The sequence below is a fragment of the Orcinus orca genome, chromosome 4 (assembly GCF_937001465.1).
Source record: "Orcinus orca chromosome 4, mOrcOrc1.1, whole genome shotgun sequence".
In the NCBI taxonomy this organism is placed as follows: Eukaryota; Metazoa; Chordata; class Mammalia; order Artiodactyla; family Delphinidae; genus Orcinus; species Orcinus orca.
In genome coordinates, this window is record NC_064562.1 from 37,564,531 (window position 1) to 37,586,444 (window position 21,914).

Genomic DNA, 21,914 nt, shown 5'->3' on the forward strand with positions numbered 1-21,914 from the left:
GCTGTAGATCTGGTTTGGTGGTGCTGAATTCTCTTAGTTTTTGCTCGACTGTAAAGCTTTTGATTTCTCATCGAATCTGAATGAGATCCTTGCTGGGTAGAGTAATCTTGGTTGTAATTTTTTCCCTTTTACCACTTTAAATATATCCTGCCACTCCCTCCTGGCCTGCAGAGTTTCTGCTGAAAAATCATTTGATAACCTTATGGGATTCCCTTATATGTTCTTTTTTGCTTTTCCCTTGCTGCTTTTAATATTTTTTTCTTTGTATTTAGTTTTTGTTAGTTTGATTAATATGTGTCTTGGCATGTTTCTCCTTGGGTTTATCCTGTATGGGACTCTCTGTTCTTCCTGGACTTGATTTCATTTCTCATGTTAGGGAAGTTTTTGACTGTAATCTCTTCAAATATTTTCTCAGACCCTTTATCTTTTTCTTCTTCTGGGATCCCTATAATTTGAAAGTTGGTATGTTTAATGTTGTCCCAGAAGTCTCTGAGACTGTCATTTCTTTTCATTCTTTTTTCTTTATTCTGCTCCTTGGCAGTAATTTCCACCATTCTATCTTCCAGCTCACTTAATCATTATGCTGCCTCAGTTAATCTGCTATTGATTCCTTTTAGTGTATTTTTCATTTCAACTATTGTGTTTTTCATCACTGTTTGTTCTTTAGTTCTTTGTCTTTGTTAAACATTTATTTTATTTTCTCAATCCATGATTCCATTCCATTTCTGAGATTTTGGATCATCTTTAATGTCATTATTCTGAATTCTTTTTCAGGTAAGTTGCCTATTTCCTCTTCATTTATTTGGACTTGTAGGTGTTTACCTTGCTATTTCATCTGTACCATATTTTCCTATAGTCTCTTCTTTTTTTCTGATGGGTGGGGCTGTGTTCCTGTCTTGCTGGTTGTTTGGACTGAGGCATCCAGCACTGGAGTTTGCAGGCAGTTAGGTGGAGCCAGGTCTTAGTACTGAGATGAGGACCTCTGGGAAATCTGACACCAATTACTATTCCTTGGGGCCTGAAGTTCTATATTAGCCCAGCAGCTTGGACTCAGCGTTCCCACCACAGGAGCTCAGGCCTGACCCCTGGCCTTGGAACAAAGACCCTGGTCATGTCGGGATTTGTCCCATCCTCTTTGGTGCCTTATGTCCCCTACCGGCACCCATTACATGCTCTGCAAGAATTGCTCTGATGTATTTTTATTGTACTTGTGGGGAAACGCAAACTTCACATCATCTTACTCCACCATCTTAACTCCGCCTGCCTCCAGATTCTTAACTTCTCGTGGGCAGGAACCTCATCCCAAACAGCCAGGGATTCCAGCAACCAGCACACACCTGGTGTGGCAGGCGCTCAGAACTGCTCACTGAATGAAGATGCACTGTCTGTCCGTCATATTCACATGGAGACTTTCAGCTTTCACGGGACATCATTTTATTGGTACTTTGATTCAGACACTGAATCTTCCAGCTCCTTGGTGTCAGATTTCCTAGCCTCCAGAACTACCAATCCATGAAATCCCGTATGGAACTTGGCACCCAAGCAGGACAGCCAGTGGGAAGGGAACTGCAGATCAGTGCCCTCAAGCCAGCCGGGTCCAGCGCCCCTGCCCAGGGAAGGCAGCCTATGGGCCTGTATTGTATATTTGAAAGTTGCTAAAAGAGTAGATCTTAAAAGTTCTTATCACAAGTAAAAATAAAAATTCTAACTATGTGAGGTGATAAATGTTAACTAAACTTATTGTGGTGATCATTTCACAATATATATGTATATCAAATTCTTATGTTGTATACCTTAAAGTTATATGATACTATATGTCAAATATATCTCAATAAAACTAGAAAAAATAAATAAACTTATGGCCTTCTTCTGGGGAAAAAAAAAAAAAGTATTCCAAGGAGCCAGAAACTAGATCACTGATAGAGAGAGGGGATTAAGATGGAGTGTCTGCCACACCCTGGACAGAAGATTCAATCAGAGAGGAAGATGAGAGGTATCATCAGCAGTCTGTAATCTCCCAGGCTGATTGCATCTGCAGTCTGTCTAATGGGATAAAGGAAAGGAGTCTCCCTACAGGCTTTTAAGGCCCAAGGGGCCCGATTCTGACCCCAGCAGTGAACAGAGAAGGTGGGCTGTGTCGTGCCTTCAGACCTGGATCAAGACCTGGATCGAGGAAGACCTTCTGCTCTGTGAGGAAGAAGCCCAGAGCCCCAGTGGGTGGAGCCAGGATGCCCCCAAGACCTTGAGGACACAGACCAGCTCCCGCAGCACAGAGCCAAGACTGAGAAGCATGGGCAGGTGAGTATGGACTTGGGGCCAGAGTCTCAGGTGGGCCTGAGCAGGGACAACATAGCTGCCCAGGGGACACTGGGTGACCACAGTCTGATGGAGAAGGGCCAAGTCAGGATGGTCTGGGAGGTGTTAGAGGCAGGAGGTTCTCATTGGATTCATTTGGAACAGACTCTCTGGCCAGCAGAATGGAAAATTCCATGGGTTCAGAGGAAGATGCAGTAGGAGCCCCAGTTGTGGGTGTGGGTGTGACCTGGAATCTGCCTGTCACCTGGACCATACCTGTGGGAGGTGTGGGCAAGTCCTAGGGGCTCCTGTGGGATGGACCTGCTGTGTGTCAGGCACCCTGCTCACTGCTGTTCCGTTTTCTTCTCAATATATGGGCTCCTTAGTTAAGGTTTTATGTATGTACTTGTGTGGTTACTTTATGGAAGATAAATATTTGCTGGCTATCATAAGGACATATATACACACAGTTTCTTTTTATACTGTATTCACTTGTGACATTTGTTTTAGCATAATAGAGATAAGGTCAATCTTTTAAGCCCTGTTTCTTCTTTTTTTTTTTCCTCCTTTTGGGAATCAGACCCCAGGGAGTTTGTTCTTTAGCCTGCAGTGCCTGTTTTGCCCAAGGCCATTCCTAGGTCTTTTTCTAGAATGGCTGTGCTCTTGTCTTCCTGTCTCAAAATAATAGTATTATTTTCATGTGTTTGAACTTGCAGCCAACTCACATCAATTACTTGTAATGGTGGTACGTCATATTTTTTTAATTGAAGTAGAGCTGATTTACAATATTTTGTTAATTTCAGCTGTATAGCAGAGTAATTCACATTATATATATATATATTCTTTTTCATATTCTTTTCCATTATGGTTTATAACAGGATATTGAATATATTTCCTTGTGCTGTACAGTAGGACCTTGTTGTTTATCCATTCCATATCTAATAGTTTGCATCTGCTAACCCCAAACTCCCACTCTGTCCCTCTGCCACCCCCTCCCTCCCCCTTTAGAACCACAAGTCTGTTCTGTATGTCTGTGAGTCTGTTTCTGTTTCAGAGGTAGGTAGGTTAATTTGTGTCATATTTTAGATTATACATGTAAGTGATATTATATGGCATTTGTCTTTCTCTTTCTGACCTACTTAGTATGATAATCTCAAGTTCCATCCATGTTGCTGCAAAAGGCATTATTTTATTCTTTTTAATGGATGAGTAGCGTTCCACTGTATACATGTGCTACATCTTCTTTATCCATTCCTCTGTTGATGGACATTTCAGTTTCTTCCATGTTTTGGAGATTGTGAATAGCGCTGTTATGAAAATAGGGATACATGTGTCACTTTGAATTATAGTTTTGTACAATATGTGCCTAGGAGAGACATTGCTGGATCATATGGCACTTCCAGTTTTAGTTTTTCTGAGGAAACTCCATGCTGTTTTGCATATTGGCTACTCCAACTTACATTCCCAGGTTGGTACGCCTTTTGAGTCTGCTGTAATCTCTAAACTTCCCCTGGAGATAGAGACTGAAGGGATGTGGACACTTTAGGATGGAGGGAGAGGGAGAGTTGTGGCTCAAAGAAGGAAGAGAGAAGCTGGCGTGGCCTGGCTGGGGCAGAAGCACACTGAGAACATTGGTCAGCCTTGTGAAAAGAGTTTTTACATAGAACATGTTAAGCTTGTAAATTAATAGAAAAATAGTAGAACAAACATAATGTATCAGTTGCCAAGGGCTGCCACAACAAAACACCACACATCAGGGTGACTTCAGCAACAGAAACTCTGTCCCAGGTCTGGAGACTGGAAGTTGAATATCAAAGGGTCAGCAGGTTCACTTTCTCCTGAGGCCTCTCTCCCAGGTGGCCTCCTCCTGGCTGTGACCTCACATGGCCTTTCCTCTGTGGGTGCCCATCCCTGATGTCTCTTCCCCTTCTAAGGACATCTGTCAATGTTGCATAAGGGCCTCTCCCCAGCAGCCTCATTTTACCTTAATCAGCACATTACAGACTTTATTACCATATAGGGTCCCATTCTGATGTACTGGGAGTTAAGCTTCAACTTATGAACCGTGGGGGCACACAGTTCAGCCCACAACATCCCACGTACACATCCAGCGAGTGATGCCCCCAGCCATCCCTGCTCCTCATCACAGGGAAGCAAACCTAGATATCATAGGGTTTATATGTAAATGGATCTCTTTTCATTAATAAAATCACATTAAGTAACCTATAAAAACATCATCAGAGCTTTCCGAGGACAGCGACCGCGTCTGTGGAGCCGCCCCAGGAGCCGGAGCTGTCGCATCCCCTCCTCTTCCACTTCCCGTTGCAAACAATAAAAGCCGTTCGTACCGTTAAAAAAAAAAAAAAAAAAAAATCATCAGAGACCCACAATCCCAACTGATTACAATTAGATTTTGTTTGGAAATTTATGTATTAGAATCCAAAAAAAAGCTTGGTCAAATATTGTTGATTATATACATGCTCTTTATTTCTGTAATATACATTCTTTTCCCTCTTGTTATCAGTTTCTTGAAGGAGCTGGTGAGTTGTGCCATAGAGTTGCCCACACCTGGATTTTGCCGATTTTGTCCCTGTGCTGTTGATTTTCGTCACTACTGGGAGCAGTGGCTCTCTGTGAAGAAGAGGACCACCTAGAAAGCTCGCTTTCAGCCCATTAAGTAAAAGGGACAGAAGTGCCAAAGGAAGCAGAGACTGACTGGGGCTCTCAGTCCTCCTGGCGGCTGCTGTAGGGTTGAAGGGAAGGGGTAGAAATAGGCCTGAGTGGCCACAGCTCCCTGCAGATCCTGGCAAACCTACTGGCAGCCGTGAAGGAGCAGAGAGAAGGCTGAAGGGTCAGATGGTTCTCACTTGTCCCCACCCCTGGAGAGCCAGGTTTCTCTGAAGGGAGTCTCCTCAGACAGAAACCCTCCCTGCACAATGGCCCTGGCATCTTCCCTGGCACAGCTCCAAGCAGAGGCCAGCTGCCCCATCTGCCTGGATTACTTGAGAGACACAGTGACCACTGACTGGGCACAACTCCTGTCACCCCTGCATTTAACAGTGCTGGGAGGGTCTCCACGACATCTTCCCCTGTCATGTCTGTCTCCAGCCCTGCCCTGACAAGGGCTTTGGAAGGAACACTCAGTTATGTCTCATGATTGATTTTGTGAAGCAGCTTCCCAGCACAGAGGAAAAGAGGAAATGGCAGAAAGAGAAACCCCCGTGCGAGAAGCACAGGCAGGTTCTGAGCCTGTTGTGTGAGAAGGACCTGGAGCTGCTGTGTGTTCAGTGCAGGGTCTCTCCTCTGACCACCGCGATCACCCCCTGGCACCCATGGAGCAGGCTGCAGCCTGTCACAGGAGGAGGCACAAAGTCCACATTGAGCCCCTGAAAAAGCAGCTTGAAGATGCTGAAAAGTCATTAGAAATGCAAGCCTCAAAATCGTTTGAGTTGGTGCGGAAGGTGAACAATCAAAGGAGGGAATTGCACTCCGAAGTTGAATGCATTAAGCATTTCTTGGGAACAGAGCATGTTGAAACTCACGTTAGGTTACTAAGTGAAGAGAAGGATGTTCAAGATAAAATAATTGAAAAAAAACACCAAATATCGGGCCACAGATCCACGTTGAAAAATCTACTTGGTGAAATAAATAAGTGTTGCAACCTGACCTGGATTTACTGACAGGCATTGAAAGGATCCACAGCACATATGGAAACCTAAAGAGCCCGGCAGCCTTTTCCTACAAATTAAAGAAGGAGGTTTTCACTCTCCCCCCACAATATTTTGGCCTCCACAAAATGATCTGCACATTTCAGGTACATCTCACACTAGATGCTGAAACTGCTCACCACAGTCTCAAAGTTTCACAAGACAGGAAAACTGCAACATTTCGAAGGATGGAACCAAACTGTGTTCTTAATCCCGAGGCATTTACTTCTCACCTAGAAGTCCTGAGTTCTGAGGGATTTGATGCTGGCAGGCATTTTTGGCAGGTAGAAGAGGCCTAGGTGACTGCTCCTTAGGTATGTGTAAAGAATCTTTCCCCAGAAATGCTCCTATATCACCATCCCCAAGCAATGGCTCCTGGCAAATGCAGCTCTGGGGTAGTGCACCTAACACAGGGGATTCAGGAAACCCATGTCGGATTGGCGTTTTTCTGGACTATGAGTTGGGAGAAATTTCTTTTTGTAATTTGAAAAAGAGATCTCCTTTATATTTATTCAGTGACATTTTTACAGAAAAACTTAAGCCCGATTTCTCTATTGGACCTCTTTCAAAATCACTTACAATAAGTCTAGTTGAAGATGAGTACTGAACCCCCTTAGAAGACAATGTGTATGTTCTATTTTCTCCCTGTGTTCAGGGAACATCCTTGTAATAAACAGTAATAAACAAAAACAAAAAAACAAAAAAAAGTTACTTCCTCGGGGAGGCCAGGCGTAATCTTCACCCACCCAGAAGCAACTGATCCAAAGAGGTGACTGATTGTTCTTAGGTTTCAGAAACAAAACTACCCCTCGCCCACTGCACCCTGTGACGCCAGCCCACCTGAAGCCTTTGGAGCTGTGCTCTTCACTCCTCTACTGTGCAGGGAAGGAAGAAGACGCGGTGGTGAAGCTTTTCAAACCAACCTCAAAGCACTAATAACGTGAAAATGTTGCTCCGGAATTAGAGGATCAGCAGAAGCCAATGACTGCCCGGTCACCTGGGAAACGACCCCTCCCCACCATCTTGCTCAGGCTCTTCCGGGTCCCCACCCTTAGACATTGAGCATGCGCAGGCCCATCCGCGCCCACTTCCAGTGCACCCACCCATCACCGTGGCCCAGAGAGTGTTTCCAGGGACTGGTCTCTTAGGGGCCAGAGGTGTGAGCCTTGCCCTGGAGCCTCCAGACTCCTCAGAGCCTCGGGCCTGAGAGGGCTGAGCCACCTGATCCAGGTGAGCCGGGAGGGCCCTGAGGAAGGGCGGAGGGAGCTTAGCTGAGCAGGGGGCTTTCTGGGCATCTCCTGGCGCCAGACTTAGTGGTCTCTTAAGAAAAGTCACAGGTCGAATCTTGAGAGCTGGCAATCCGCCACAGGTTTAATTTCTTAGCCTGATGTTTATTGAGCGCACGCTAGCCGAGCTTTTCAACAGCCATAAGAATGGAGTAGATAATCAGTTTTGAGGAAAAATAGCAAAGAATTCAGACCATGAACCATACACTCTAGTGTCATTAACCAATGGCTGACAAAAAATAAATGTAAAATCTTAAGTGGGTTTGTGGCGTGACAGATGTGTGGTGGCAGGGCGAGCAGAGGGGCCGGAGGGCCTCATCCTCAGGATCTCACTGTTTTAACGGTAATGAACATTGGAGAGTAAGAGGATTACATTTGAGTGTAGAGTGCTGTAGAGTTATGGAATTGATGGTCGGCATGGAGTAGAAGACGGTAGTCAGAATAGTCGGCCTGTGTATGTAGCCTGGACTGGAAAAGTGTCCCCCAAAACTTCTTTTCACTCCAAGGCCTGAGTCTGGAAGGTGGGTTTGGGGAGATAAGTATGGGGGAGGGGAGAACCCATTAGGAATATGTGTGGGAACGCCAGGGCACCTGCTTAATTTAAATGAAATACTCTCTATGAAACAATAGAATGTTTCTTTCTGGTTCCAGAAATTTCAGTCTTTTTTTTTTTTTTGGCTGTGCTACACAGCTTGTGGGATTTTAGTTCCCTGACCAGGGATTGAACCTGGGCCCCAGGCAGTTAGAGTGTAGAGTCCTAAACCCTAGACTACCAGGGAATTCCCTTTTTTCTTATTTTTAGTCTTTTTTTAATTGGAGTATAATTGCCACAATGTTGTGTTAGTTTCTGCTGTAACAATGAAGTGAATCAGCTACATGTATCCATATATCCCCTCCTTCTTGGACCTCCCTCCCACCCCAACCCCCATCCCACCCATCTAGGTCATCACAGAGCACTGAGGTGAGCTTCCTGTGCTTTATAGCATGTTCCCACTAGCTGTCTATTTTATGCATGGTAGTGTATATATATCAATCCCAATCTCTTAATTGGTCTCACCCTCCCCATCCCCCACTGTGTCCACATGTCCATTCTTTATGTCTGCATCTCTGTTCCTGCCCGAAAATAGGTTCATCTGTACCCTTTTTCTAGATTCCACATATATGCATTAATATATGATATTTGTTTTTTTTTTTTCTTTCTGGCTTACTTCATTCTGTATGACAGACTCTAGGTCTATCCACATCTCTACAAGTGACCCAATTTCTTTCCTTTTTATGGCTGAGTAATATTCCATTGTATACATGTGCCACATCTTCTTTATCCATTCATCTGTTGTTGGACATTTAGGTTGTTTCCATGTCCTGGCTATTGGAAATAGTGCTGCAATGCATATTGGGTACATGTGTCCCTTTGAGTTATGGTAGTCAGGGTATATGCCTGGTAGTTGGGTTGCTGGGTCATATAGTAGTTCTAATTTTAGTTTTTTAAGGAACATCCATACTGTTCTCCATAGTGGCTGTACCAGTTTACCTTCCCACCAACAGTAGAGGAGGGTTCTGTTTTCTCCACATCCTCTCCAGCATTTATTGTTTGTAGATATTTTGATGATGACCATTCTGACTGGTGTGATACCTCATTGTAGTTTTGACTTCTATTTCTTTAATAATTAGTGGTGTTGAGCATCCTTTCATGTGCCCCTTGGCCCTCTGTGTGTCCTCCTTGGTAAGATGTCTATTTAGGTCTTCCACCCATTTTTTGATTGGGTTGTTTGTTTTTTTGATATTGAGGTCCATGAGCTGTTTGTATATTTTGAAGATTAATCTGTTTTCTGTTGCTTCATTTGCAAATATTTTCTCCCATTCTGTTGGTTGTCTTTTCATCTTGTTTATGGTTTCCTTTGCTGTGCAAAAGCTTTTAAGTTTAGTTATGTCCCATTTGTTTATTTTTGGTTTTATTTTCATTACTCTAGGAGGTGAGTCAAAAAAGATCTTGCTGTGGTTTATGTCAAAGAGTGTTTTTCTTATGTTTTCCTCTAAGAGTTTTATAATGTCCACCCTTAAATTTAAATCTTTAATCCATTTTGAGTTTATTTTTGTGTATCATGTTAGGTAGTGTTCTAATTTCATCCTTTAACATGTAGCTGTCCAGTTTTCGTAGCACCACTTATTGAAGAGTCTGTCTTTGCTCCATTGTATGTTCTTGCCTCCTTTGTCATAAATTAGGTGACCATATGTGCTAGGGTGTGACAGATGTGGTACCCTGTACCATTGATCTATATGTCTCTTTTTGTGCCAGTACCATACCGTCTTGATTACTGTAGCTTTGTAGTATAGTTTGAAGTTGGGGAGTCTGATTCCTCCAGCTCAGTTTTTCTTTCGCAAGGTTGCTTTGGCTATTCAGGGTCTTTTGTGTTTCCATACAAATTGTAAGATTTTTTGTTCTAATTCTGTGAAGAATGCCATTGGTAATTTGATAGGGATTGCATTGAATCTGTAGATTGCTTTGGGTTATATATTCATTTTCACAACATTTATTATTCCAATCCAAGAACATGGTATATTTCTCCATCTGTTTATGTCATCTATGATTTCTTTCATCAGTGTTTTATAGTTTTCTGAGTACAGGTCTTTTGCCTCCGTAGTTTGGTTTATTCCTAGGTATTTTATTCTTTTTGTTGCAATGGTAAATGGGAGATTTTTGTGCATTAATTTTGTATCCTGCAACCTTACCAAATTCATTGATTAGTTCTAATATTTTTCTGGTGGCATCTTTAGGATTTTCTATGTATAGTATCATGTCATCTGCAAACAGTGACAGTTTTACCTCTTCTTTGCCAATTTGGATTCCTTTTATTTCTTTTTCTTCTCTGCTTGTTGTGGCTAGGACTTCCAAAACTGAATGACAGTGGTGAGGGTGGACATCTTGTTCCTGATCTTAGTGGAAATGCTTTCTATTTTTCACCATTGAGAATAATATTTGCTGTGGGTTAGACATATGTAGTCTTTATTATGTTGAGGCAGGCTCCATCTTTGCCCATTTTCTGGAGAGTTTTTATCATAAATGGTTGTTGAATTTTGTCAAAAGCTTACTCTGCACCTATTGAGATGATCATGTGGATTTATTCTTTAATTTGTTGACATGGTATATCACATTGATTGATTTGCATATTTTGAAGAATCCTTGTATTCCTGGGACAAATACCACTTGATCATGGTGTATGATCCTTTTGATGTGTTGTTGGAGTCTGTTTGCTAATATTTTGTTGAGAATTTTGCATCTATGTTCATCAATGATATTGGTCTGTAATTTTCTTTTTTTGTGATATCTTTGTCTCATTTTCATATCAGGGTCATGATGGCCTCATAGAACGAATTTGTGAGTGTTCCTTCCTCTGCAATTTTTTGCAAGAGTTTTAGAAGGATAGGTTTTAGCTCTTCTCTAAAAGTTTGATAGAATTTGCCTGTGAAGGCATCTGGTCCTGGAATTTTGTTTTTTGGAAGAATTTTAATTACAGTTTCAATTTCATTACTTGTGATAGGTCTGTTTACATTTTCTAATTCTTCCTGGTTCACTCTTGAAAAATTGTACCTTTCCAAGAATTTGTCCATTTCTTACAGGTTGTCCATTTTATCAGCATATAGTTGCTTATAGTAGACTCGTATAAGTCTTTGCATTTCTTCAGTGTCAGTTGTCATTTCTCTTTTTTCATTTCTAATTTTATTGATTTGCTTCCTCTCTGTTTTTTTCTTGATGAGTCTAGCTAAGGGTTTATCAATTTTGTTTATCTTCTCAAAGAACCAACTTTTAGGTTTATTGATCTTTATTGTTTTTCATTTCTATTTCATTTATTTCTGCTCTGATCTTTATGATTTCTTTCCTTCTACTGACTTTGGGTTTTCTTTATTCTCTTTCTCTAGTTGCTTTAGGTGTAGGATTAGATTGTTTATTTGAGATTTTTCTTGTCTCTTGAAGTGAGATTGAATTGCTGTAAACTTCACTCTTAGAACTGCTTTTGCTGCATCCCATAGAATTTGGGTTGCCATGTTTTCATTGTCATTTGTTTCTATGTATTTTTTTTATTTCCTCTTAGATTTCTTCAGTAATATCTTGATTATTTAGTAGCACACTGTTTAGCCTCCATGTATTTGTGTTTTTTATAGTTTTTTTTTCCTGTAATTGATTTCTAATTTCATAGCATTGTGGTCAGAAAAGATCCTTGATATGATTTCAATTTTCTTACATTTTCTGAGGCTTGATTTGTGACCCAAGGTGTGATCTATCCTGGAGAATGTTCTGTGTGCACTTGAGAAGAAAATGTATTCTGCTACTTTTGGGTAGAATGTCCTATAAATATCAATTAAATCTATCTGGTCTATTTTGTCATTTAAAGCTTGTATTTTCTTATTTATTTTCTGTTTGGATGATCTGTCCATTGGTGTAAGTGGGGTGTTAGTGCCCCCTACAATTACTGTGTTACTGTTGATTTCCCCTTACATGGTTGTTAGCATTTGTGTTATGTGTTGAGGTGCTCCTATGTTAGGGGCATAAATATTTATAATTGTTATATCTTTTTCTTGAACTGACCCCTTGATCATTATGTAGTGTCCTTCCTTGTCTCTTGTAACATTCTTTATTTTAAAGTCTACTTTATCTGATATGAGAATTGCTACTCCAGCTTTCTTTTGATTTCCATTTGCATGGAATATCTTTGTCCATTCCCCCACTTTCAGTCTGTATGTGTCCCTAGGTCTGAAGTGGGTCTCTTGTAGACAGCATATATATGGGTCTTGTTTTTGAATCCATTCAGCCAGTCTGTGTCTTTCGTTTGGGACATTTTGTCCATTTACACTTAAGGTAATTATGGATATGTATGTTCCTATTACCATTTTCTAAATTATTTTAGGTTTGTTTTTGTAGGTCCTTTTCTTCTCTTGTGTTTCCTGCCTAGAGAAATTCCTTTAGCATCTGTTGTAGAGCTGGTTTGGTGGTGCTGAATTCTCTTAGCTGTTACTTATCTGTAAAGCTTTTGATTTCTCTGACGAATCTGAATGAGATCTTTGTTGGGTAAAGTAATCTTGGTTGTAGGTTTTTCTCTTTCATCACTTTAAGTATATCCTGCCACTCCCTTCTGGCCTGCAGAGTTTCTGCTGAAAAATCAGCTGATAACCTTATGGGGATTCCCTTGTATGTTATTTTTTGCTTTTCCCTTGCTGTTTTTAATATTTTTTCTTTGAATTTAATTTTTGTTAGTTTGAGTAATATGTGTCTTGGTGTTTTTCTCCTAGGGTTTATCCTGTACGGACTCTCTGGGCTTCCTGGACTTGGGGGGCTATTTCATTTCCCATGTTAGGGAAGTTTTCGACTATAATCTCTTCTAATATTTTCTCAGACCCTTTTTTTTTCTCTTCTTCTTCGGGATCCCTATAATTTGAATGTTGGTGCCTTTAGTGCTGTCCCCAAGGTCTCTGAGATTGCCTTCAATTCTTTTTATTCTTTTTTCCTTGTTCTGCTCCTCAGCATTTTTTCCCACCATTCTGTCTTCTAGCTCACTTATTCATTCTTCTGCCTCAGTTATTCTCTTATTGATTCCTTCTAGTGTATTTTTCATTTCAGTTATTGTGTTGTTTATCTCTGTTTGTTTGTTCCTTAGTTCTTCTTTTTTAAACATTTTTGTATTTTCTCGATCTGTGCTTCCATGCTATTTCCGAGATTTTGGATTGTCTTTACTATCATTACTCTGAATTCTTTTTCAGGTAGCTTGTGTATTTCCTCTTCATTTATTTGGTCTTGTAGGTTTTTACCTTGCTCCTTCATCTGTGACATATTTTTTTGTTGTCTCTTTTTTTTTTTTTTTTGATGGGTGGACTGTGTTCTTGTCTTACTGGTTGTTTGGCCTGAGGCTTCCAGCATGGAGTTTGTAGGCTGTTGGGTACAGCCGGGTCTTGGTGCCAAGATGAGGATCTCCAGGAGACCTCACTCTAATTAATATTCCTTGGGATCTGAGGTTATCTGTTTGTCCATTGGTTCAGACTCGGAGCTCACCACAGGAGCTCAGGCTTTATGCCCTGCCTGTGAACCAAGATCCTACAACCCATGTGGGGCAGCAAAAAAAAAAAAAGAAAAAAGAAAAAAAAAGGAGCAGAACAATAACAAACAGTAAAAATTAAAATAAAATTAGAAAACTAACAAATATGTTAGAAAAAATAAAAATATAGATGAAATATGACCAGAAGGTAAAACAGAACCACAAGAGCAAAAATGAGGGAAAAAAAAAAGCTGCAAAAGGACTTGGCCATGGGGGATGGGGCTTATGTGGGGGGCAGGGCTTTGGCACAGGCGGGGTGTAGGTGGTGGCCTATGCTTAGGACCTAGCCAGAAAAGACCCTGAGGGGTGGGGGGGCAGGGCTTAGGGTCATCTGGAGGGGCCCTTAAGTGCCTCAGGCCTTGGAATGTGGATGATCAGGCCCAGGAACCCAGCAGGCTCCAGTGGGTGGGGAAAACGCCATCCATGCCTTCCCTCCCCACCATCCTCAGATCCCAGAAGGTCCCTCCCCATCTGCCCCTCCTCCGTTTTTCCCCCCTCTCTCCCTTCTATGCCCCTAGTATCTCTGCAGCCAGAGGGGGCCTCAGAGGGTTGAGGACACCCCCAGTACCCCAGCAGGCTTCCCCAAACCTGATTGGGCAGGGGAAATGCCAGCTGCATTCCCCCCGATCGTCTAAACCCCCGAGGGTCCCTCCAGGTGTGGGAAGCCCTCCCTCTCCCAGCCACCCCTCAACGGCGCCAGTTCCATCTGGCCTCCACCCCTCCTTCTTGCTTACTACCCACCATGTCCTACCCGGTCACTCGGGAGTTCCTCCTATATCCCCTTGGGTGTCGAGGTCCCCCCCAGCATCTGGTTGGTGCCCTAGTTGTGGGGAGACACAAACTCTGCATCCTTCTGCTCTGCCATCTTCTTTAGTCATACTTGTAATGTACTACCTGTATAGCCTTGGGCAATATTCTTAAAACCTTATATATTTAATCAGCCAAAATACATTTGTAAAATATGGAATTTTAAACAAGGATTAGGAATCCATGACATGACAGTGTTATTTATGAACATTAGATTGGAAGGTCAGAAGACACATTTTCATTACTTTATACATTTCTTTTTATACCGTAGAGGAGGAAAAATATTTTTCCCTCTACTCTGCTAGGTTCTTGGTTGAGACACCCATCTGCCCTTCCATAATTAAGATTAACAGGAGAAAAAACAAAACAACTTTAAATACATATGGTCATGTAGGAGCTCCATAAAGGAATGAGACTCAAAAGGCAGCCTGGCAACTGAGGCTTATATACCAGACTGCAAAGAGCAAAGGGATAGGGGCCTGGGTTTCAAATGGGAGGAAGGCAATTCACTGGAAGGTGAGTAGAGAAAATTGTTGGTAAAGTTTGCTCTGCCATGCAAATAAGTCAGGCAGATGAGTGATCTCTGGAAATAGAGCACTGCCAGGTACAGTCTCCCTTTCTAATATAAATTTCCCTAAATTCTACTCTGTTTTCTGAGCTTCTGTGTCTACAGTTTCTCAAAATAGTCTGCTCAAAATCATCCTTATGCCAAATGGGCATATTTTGGGGTGGCATATTCTGTTATCCTTTAATTACAATATAACAAAAAAGAATTTTAATGCACTAATACCTTACAGCTCCTTCAAAACTAGATGCATGCAAACTTTCTTTGCCAAACTACTGCCATGAGCAGTTAACACCTTTTCTTCTCACTGAAGATTTAGCAGTACCAAAATTTATAGTAGCTTTTAGACTGAAATAGTGCTATCATATATACTTTAATACAATGTTACATGATATAATAAAAATCTAGGCAGTTGAGATAGATTTCTAAGAGCTTTTTTCACTTTGAAAATGTATAAGATCTTGTGTCTAGGAGTCCCCGAGACCTAGGTACAGCTATTACTAGGAGGACTCAGAAATCTCAGGGTAAAGGATATTCAGACCTGTGATTGATTATAGTGAATGGATACAGCAAAATCAACAAAGGGAAAAGATGCATGAGATGAAGTCTCAGGAAACCAAGGCAAACTTCCAAGAATCCTCTCCCAGGAGAGTCACACAGACCCACTTAACACCTCCAGCAACAAGTTGTGACAACATGTGTGAAATGTTGTTACCAGGGAAGCTCTTTAGAGGCTTGTTGCCCCCAAATCTGGGGGGAACAGGTCATGTAGCCAGCCTCTGCCTAGAATGTATCAGATCTCCAGATTCCCAGAAGGAATACTGGTGGTTAGCATAAACCACATCATTTGTACCTACACTTTAGCACAGTGAGCCATTATCAGGGAATGGTGGTAACCCTTACAAAATCCAGGTTCCCAGACAGGACCCAAGGGCCAGACTTTTAAGCAGGCCTTTCTAAGGACAGCAGTCTTAAGCCTGCTCTTTTAACTCTTTTTTGTACAGTGCCACTTATTGAGCATCTGTTTTGGCTTAGGTACTGCATGTCATCCCCAAAACACCATGGTATATTCATCAGAACCCAGAAGTTCTCTGAACCCTAACATTCAGGGGGGTTTTCTTGGTTTTATTTTTTTAATGGAGGTTTCACTATGTTGACATGGTTTATTAAGTCATTGGTCATTGGTGATTACCTCAATCTCCAGTGCCTCTCCCCAGGAAGTCACAGGTTAGGACTGAAAGTTCCAACACTCTAATCGTACCTTGATCTTTCTGGTGACTTGCCTCCATTCTGGTGCTGTCTATGGGTCCTTGGCCATCACTCATCTCATTAGCATACAAAAGACCCTCTTAACACTAGGGAGATTTCAAGGTTGTTAAGAGTCCTGTGTCAGGAACCTGGGATAAAAACTAAATATATATTTATTAGGTACAGAAGTAACAAGAAGTACAGTGTGCTTAATGGTTTAGAGTTTTATGCTACTGGGAAGTTAATAAGTTAGCCTGTTAATGTTTCATAGTTGGTGCCAGATGACACAAACTCCTAGGGTCAGAGACAGAGGACTCTTACTATTGGCACAGCCAGAAGCATGAGCATCATGATGTGTCAGTTCCCCATACCTCCCAAGTCCCACAGAGGTGATGTGGAGGGGCCACGTGGATGCTGTACACACTGTGGGTTTGCAACACATTCAGAGATCCCTGAGTTTGGGGGATCCCCTTTCATAGCAAGCCTGTTTCTGGTCCCACAGGGAGACTTTACCTCCCCTTTCAAGGATGCTTTCTGCAAACACAACCCTGAGAAATGGCCCCAATGGTATAGGTATATTAGCGTAAACTGGGTACAATAAAGTTTTGTAATAAAAAAGGAGACTGTCCATATTCTCAAGAAATATTAGTTTAAGTATTTAAGGGAAAACTGACGTGATGTCTGTAATTTAAACTGTTCGAAATAATATATTCTACACACGTATATATTCATACACACTCTTGCCCTCACATGTAGTGAGAAATACTGGTCAGCCCAAATCTTAAAAACTGGACACTCTAAGCAAGGGAATAAGGGGGTTGACTACATTATTGTTTCAATATTGCTGTAGTTTTGAAGACTTTCAAAAGGAAAAGTTAGAGAAACCTCTGGCTGGTTTATTCTGTCCTGGCATGCCTAATTTCCAGGCAGAGTTATTCTCTCAAATAGTGGCTACTCAACCATCAGTACACTATTCCTTTTCCTTCTCCCCCACATTATCAGGCACCATTTTTTAACTTTTTCTGCTGTTCACATTTCACATAAAATGATGCTTGAACATAGTAAAATTGTCATGATTTCACATTTAATGCTGGATTTGTGCTTATAACCAAGGGGAAATTACCCCATTCTGACTCATCACTTCTACACTATCTTATTTCAGAATTATTAAAATGTGAAAAAAATATGCATCTTAGAATTAATAAAATATGGTTGTATATACTTGTCATGCATTTTATCGTCCCTCCTTGCCCATTATAATCCAGCTCACTTTAGGAGAACATTGGGCGTAGGGTCCTGAAGGAGCTTAAGCCAATTGGACTGTGTATGGCCTGCCTTCCTGAATATACATGCAGGTAATCCTCTTCCACAGGTAAATCACACTCCTCACCCCACCCCAGCTAACACTTACCCTGAGTAGGAATTACTTGCCAGATATTCTGGCCACTGTTATCCGCATGTGTGTGTTTGGACAGCAGCGTTTGTATGGTGTGTGTGAATGGTAGGAATGGGCTGGTAGAAGGTGGGTTTTCAAACACAGACTGACTCACAGCTCCTGTCTCCTTTACCTCTGATCTAGCAGGGCTCAGTATTTCTGAAACCCTTCTATGTTAGTGTCTCATCTGTATAAATATTATTCCCTTTGACTAGGTGACCCTTTCCTTACATTTCCCTGGGTTGAGTTGAGACTTTGTGGAAGGAGCTTGAGTCCCCTTCTCTGGTAAGGTTTGCTGTGCGTCAGGCACTGTGGTAAGTGGCTTCCACACAGTCACTGATTCTCAGTTAAACCCTCACACCAACTATGAAATTAGTGCTGGGAGAGGAATTTCAACATAGGCCTTTGAAGTCTATTATGTATGCCAAGAATGCAGGGCCCTGACTGCCCTTCAACCAGGCCATCTAATACCAGTTCATGTATAAATATTCTCAGTTGCACCTACAATGTCCTTTATAACTTTTTCTCTCTATTCCCAGAGAAATTCAGATTAGATTTGGTTGTCTCTTCTCTTTAATTTTTTGTAATTGAACAGTCTCCCCACTTCTGTCTTTTATATAACATTGACATTTTTAATATTAATGTTTTTTAGGGTTTATTCATTTTGTATTCATTATTATTATTTATTTTTTAATAAAAAACCCTTCTTGAATATCTACTACAGGCCAATGAGCAAGGTAGACTAAGAACCTACTTATCTTACTATTGATGGACAAAAGAGAAAATAACCAACAAACACACACATGAAGTAGACAATTTTAGATTATGATTGCATTCTATGAAAGAAAACAGGGGATAGCAAGAGAGTGCAGGGAGAGGAAGACAGTCAAACTATGTGAGTAGAAACTGTTTCCTCGAGGAGATAGCATTTGAGAGAGGAGACCTGAAAGAAAACACAGAGGTGTACAAAGATTCCTGCGGAGAATGCTTAACTCCATAGCAATGACCTCAGCATCGATGAAATAAAATTTATATTTTAAGGCAGGACAAGAATATGTAAACATAAAATCCTCTTTCTGTGTTTGTTTGGGCCACCTCTCTCCCTCCCCAATGTGCAGGGTGCTTCTGCATTACACATAAACCAGAGCTCCTCAAAGATGGGACTGCCTGCTCAACCTTAAAGATCAATTGTTTTCCCGTTCATCTGACCCTAGCAACTTAACTTCTTAAAAGAATAACATTCTTTCCCAACTCTGTAGGAGTCATAGTGACTTGCTGCTCACTTTGGACATGCTTACCTGGACTATGTATCCTTCATGAACTTTATGTAAAATATCAGTATGTCATTTTGATATAAGATCCTTTGTCTTGAAAATGTATACGACTTTGCTTTCCAACTTCTAACAGGTGGAACAATTCTTTCTGTGAGTCTGTCTCCCAGGTTATAATCCTCAGTTTGGCTCGAATAAAATTTCCCCTTTTTTCTTCTTAACTTGATTGTTAATTAAATTTTGTAATCACCGTATTCAACCAAAAACAGTTAATTTTTGCTGCAGTGTACCAAGGAAGAAAGAAAGATAGGACTCAACCTCAAAGTGACTAGTCAGGATCAGTACTTAAGATTTTGTATATCATGTTGAGGAGTTGAGCTTTTAAAGTGCATTCAGACACTGGAAAAATTTAATCACTGGGAAGAGAGGATATAAGTTGTCTATTCAATGGAAAATTTTGATTACTGAGTGGGAATGGATGCAAGGGAGCAAGAGTGGAAGCAGGCTGACCAGGTAGAAGGGTGGTACCATAACCAAGTGGAGAGCTGTTGGTGGCTTGGTCTAGGTTAGGCTTCTGTACTGCACTCATATATCTCACAAGGTAGGGGACTGCCCCCAAAATGTACAGAACAGTGAATGAGTAGAAAAAGCAAGGGATATAGTGATTTATATCCCAGTGTACTACAAAATGAGTGAGACCACTTCCATTTAAGTTAACCATTTGGATGAGCCTGCAGGTGATTTTTCTAAAACTAATATTTTGAAATAATGATAGATTCAAGGAACTTTTAAAGATAGTACAGAGGGGTCCCATGGACCCACTGTCTACGTTCCCATGTTTCTTAACAATATTATATGAAAACCAAGAATTTGATATTGGTCAAATGAGTACGTATAGTTCTGTGACACTTATGACATGCAGATTCATGTAGCCACCACCAAATAGAGAACTATTCCATCTCTATGAAGTCTTATAGTCATAGCCATCACACTCCCACATCATACCAAAACCATGACACCCGCTTTTTGTAAAGTAGTATTTCAGAATAACATTCAAAGTTCATGACCCCTCATCTATAAGTATTTCATCATGCCTTTCCTAAGAATAGAATACTTTCTTATGTAGCTAAAGTGTAATTTTAGAATTCAAGAAGGCTAACTATGATACCCTTATCTAATAAATAGTGCATATTCCGGGCTTCCCTGGTGGCGCAGTGGTTGAGAGTCCGCCTGCCAATGTAGGGGACACGGGTTCGTGCCCCGGTTTGGGAGGATCCCACATGCCGCGGAGCGGCTGGGCCTATGAGCCATGGCCGCTGAGCCTGCGCGTCCGGAGCCTGTTCTCCGCAGCGGGAGAGGCCACAATAGTGAGAGGCCCGCGTACAGCAAAAAAAAAAATAGTGCATATTCCGATTTTCCCCGTTGTCCCATAATATCCACTTTATAGCAGTTTTTCTCCCTATCTAGAATCAAAGCTTAAGATCATGAATTTCTCTTAGTTGTTTCTTTAGTCTCTTTTAATGTAGAACACTCCCCCATATTTTTTTCAGTGTCATTCTTGTTTATGCAGTGTTTAAGACCATTGAATGTTCCATGGTTTCAATTTTAGTGATTATTTCCCTGTGATTAGATTTGGGTAATGGTGGGGGGGGGCAGAACTCTTCCATATGTGCTGTTTTTCTTCCCATCGCAGGCCATCAATTTATCCATTCATTGGTCAGGAGGTGTTCTCTATTCTCTACATCATAAAGGCACTTATTTTGTCTCTCTACACATGAACTATAATTCTTAGAATAATATTTTGAGATTTTGTGAATATATTATTTCCCATGAAATTTTACCTTACAGTAGTTGCAGTCATTGATGATTCCTGCCTGAATTAATTATTATATTGTGATTGCCAGTCTAGGAAATTTTGAAATTAAAAGCTTTTCTCCCCCATAGGAATGATTGCTTTCTTGAACCTGTGGCTACTTACTTGTAGAAGAAACTCATTAATGTTAAATTTCGGTGGGCTAATTTGCAATAGAGGTACAAGCAGTGAATCTCCCTTGCCCTTGAAGTTGAGGTAGGTACAGGGGACTGAACATGACTTCAGTGGCTGTCATCAGTATGGCGGTCCAGTGAAACATAAAACTGTTCAATCTGCTATCACTGGGGGAGGATATCCACTTCTCACTGGGTCTTGAGCTTGAGGCAGGCCTTGCCACAGGGAGCATTCTTATCCACCACTTTTGTTCTCAACTCAGTGGAGTTCGTGAGAGCCCTGGTACAGGCACAAGAGGTGTCTAGCTACCCCATCTGTGTGGATAACTTGAAAGATCCAGTAACCATCAACTGTGGGCACAGCTTCTGTTGCTCATGCATCAACATGACTTGGAAGGACCCAGGTGATACCTTCCCCTGTTCTGTCTGCCATTTTTGGTTTGAAGACAAGAACATCAGAAGCAAACCCAGCTCAGTCACTTGACTGAAGTTGCTAATTTACTCCAGATCAGAAGGAGCACATGGAAGGGGCAGGAAGAGAATTCTGTGTGTGAGAAGCACACTCAGTTTCTAACCCTTTTTTGTGGGAAGGACCTAGAGGTTTTATGTACACAGTGCTGTTTCTCCAGTCAACACCAGAAACACTACAATTGCCCCATCATGAAAGCTGCCTCTCATCACAGGAAAGTTCTAGAATGTACCATTGAGCCCTTGAAGAGTGATATGGAACAAGTTGAAAAAGTGATAACTCTGCAAGCCAGCCAGTCAGTTGAACGTGAGAAACCAGGTTAAATGTAGGAGAGAAGAAATAAATTCTGAATGTGAGCAATTTAGACTGTTTCTACGGAATCAGCAAGAGGATATTCTTAGGCAGATGGAAGATGAAGAGATGGACATTTTAACAAAACTCTGTGAAAACTTTGTAACATTTACAGATCATGCTTCCACACTGAAACATCTGCTGAGGGAGGTAGGGGAATCTTGCCATGACATAAGAACAACCACTCTGCAGATGTGATTAGACTATCCTTGCAAACTTGTTTGTTCTTTTTGTTCACCTATAAACTCTGGCTAATGTATTTTGTCAACTCAGCCAATTTATAAGCATGAAAGTTACCAGTATGGGAAGACATGGCAAAACTGAGTCCTGATCATTAACTTGTAATGAAATGTTATCTAAAAGAATAATTTGGAATGAAAAATATTAATTCAGATTATTGACAGTAAG

General features: G+C 41.2%; 1 pseudogene; it reads left to right on the top strand.

Moving 5' to 3' along the window:
- Positions 1-5,627: 5,627 nt before the first annotated feature.
- LOC101272314 (tripartite motif-containing protein 60-like) lies at positions 5,628-21,704 on the top strand (annotated as a pseudogene).
- Positions 21,705-21,914: the final 210 nt, after the last annotated feature.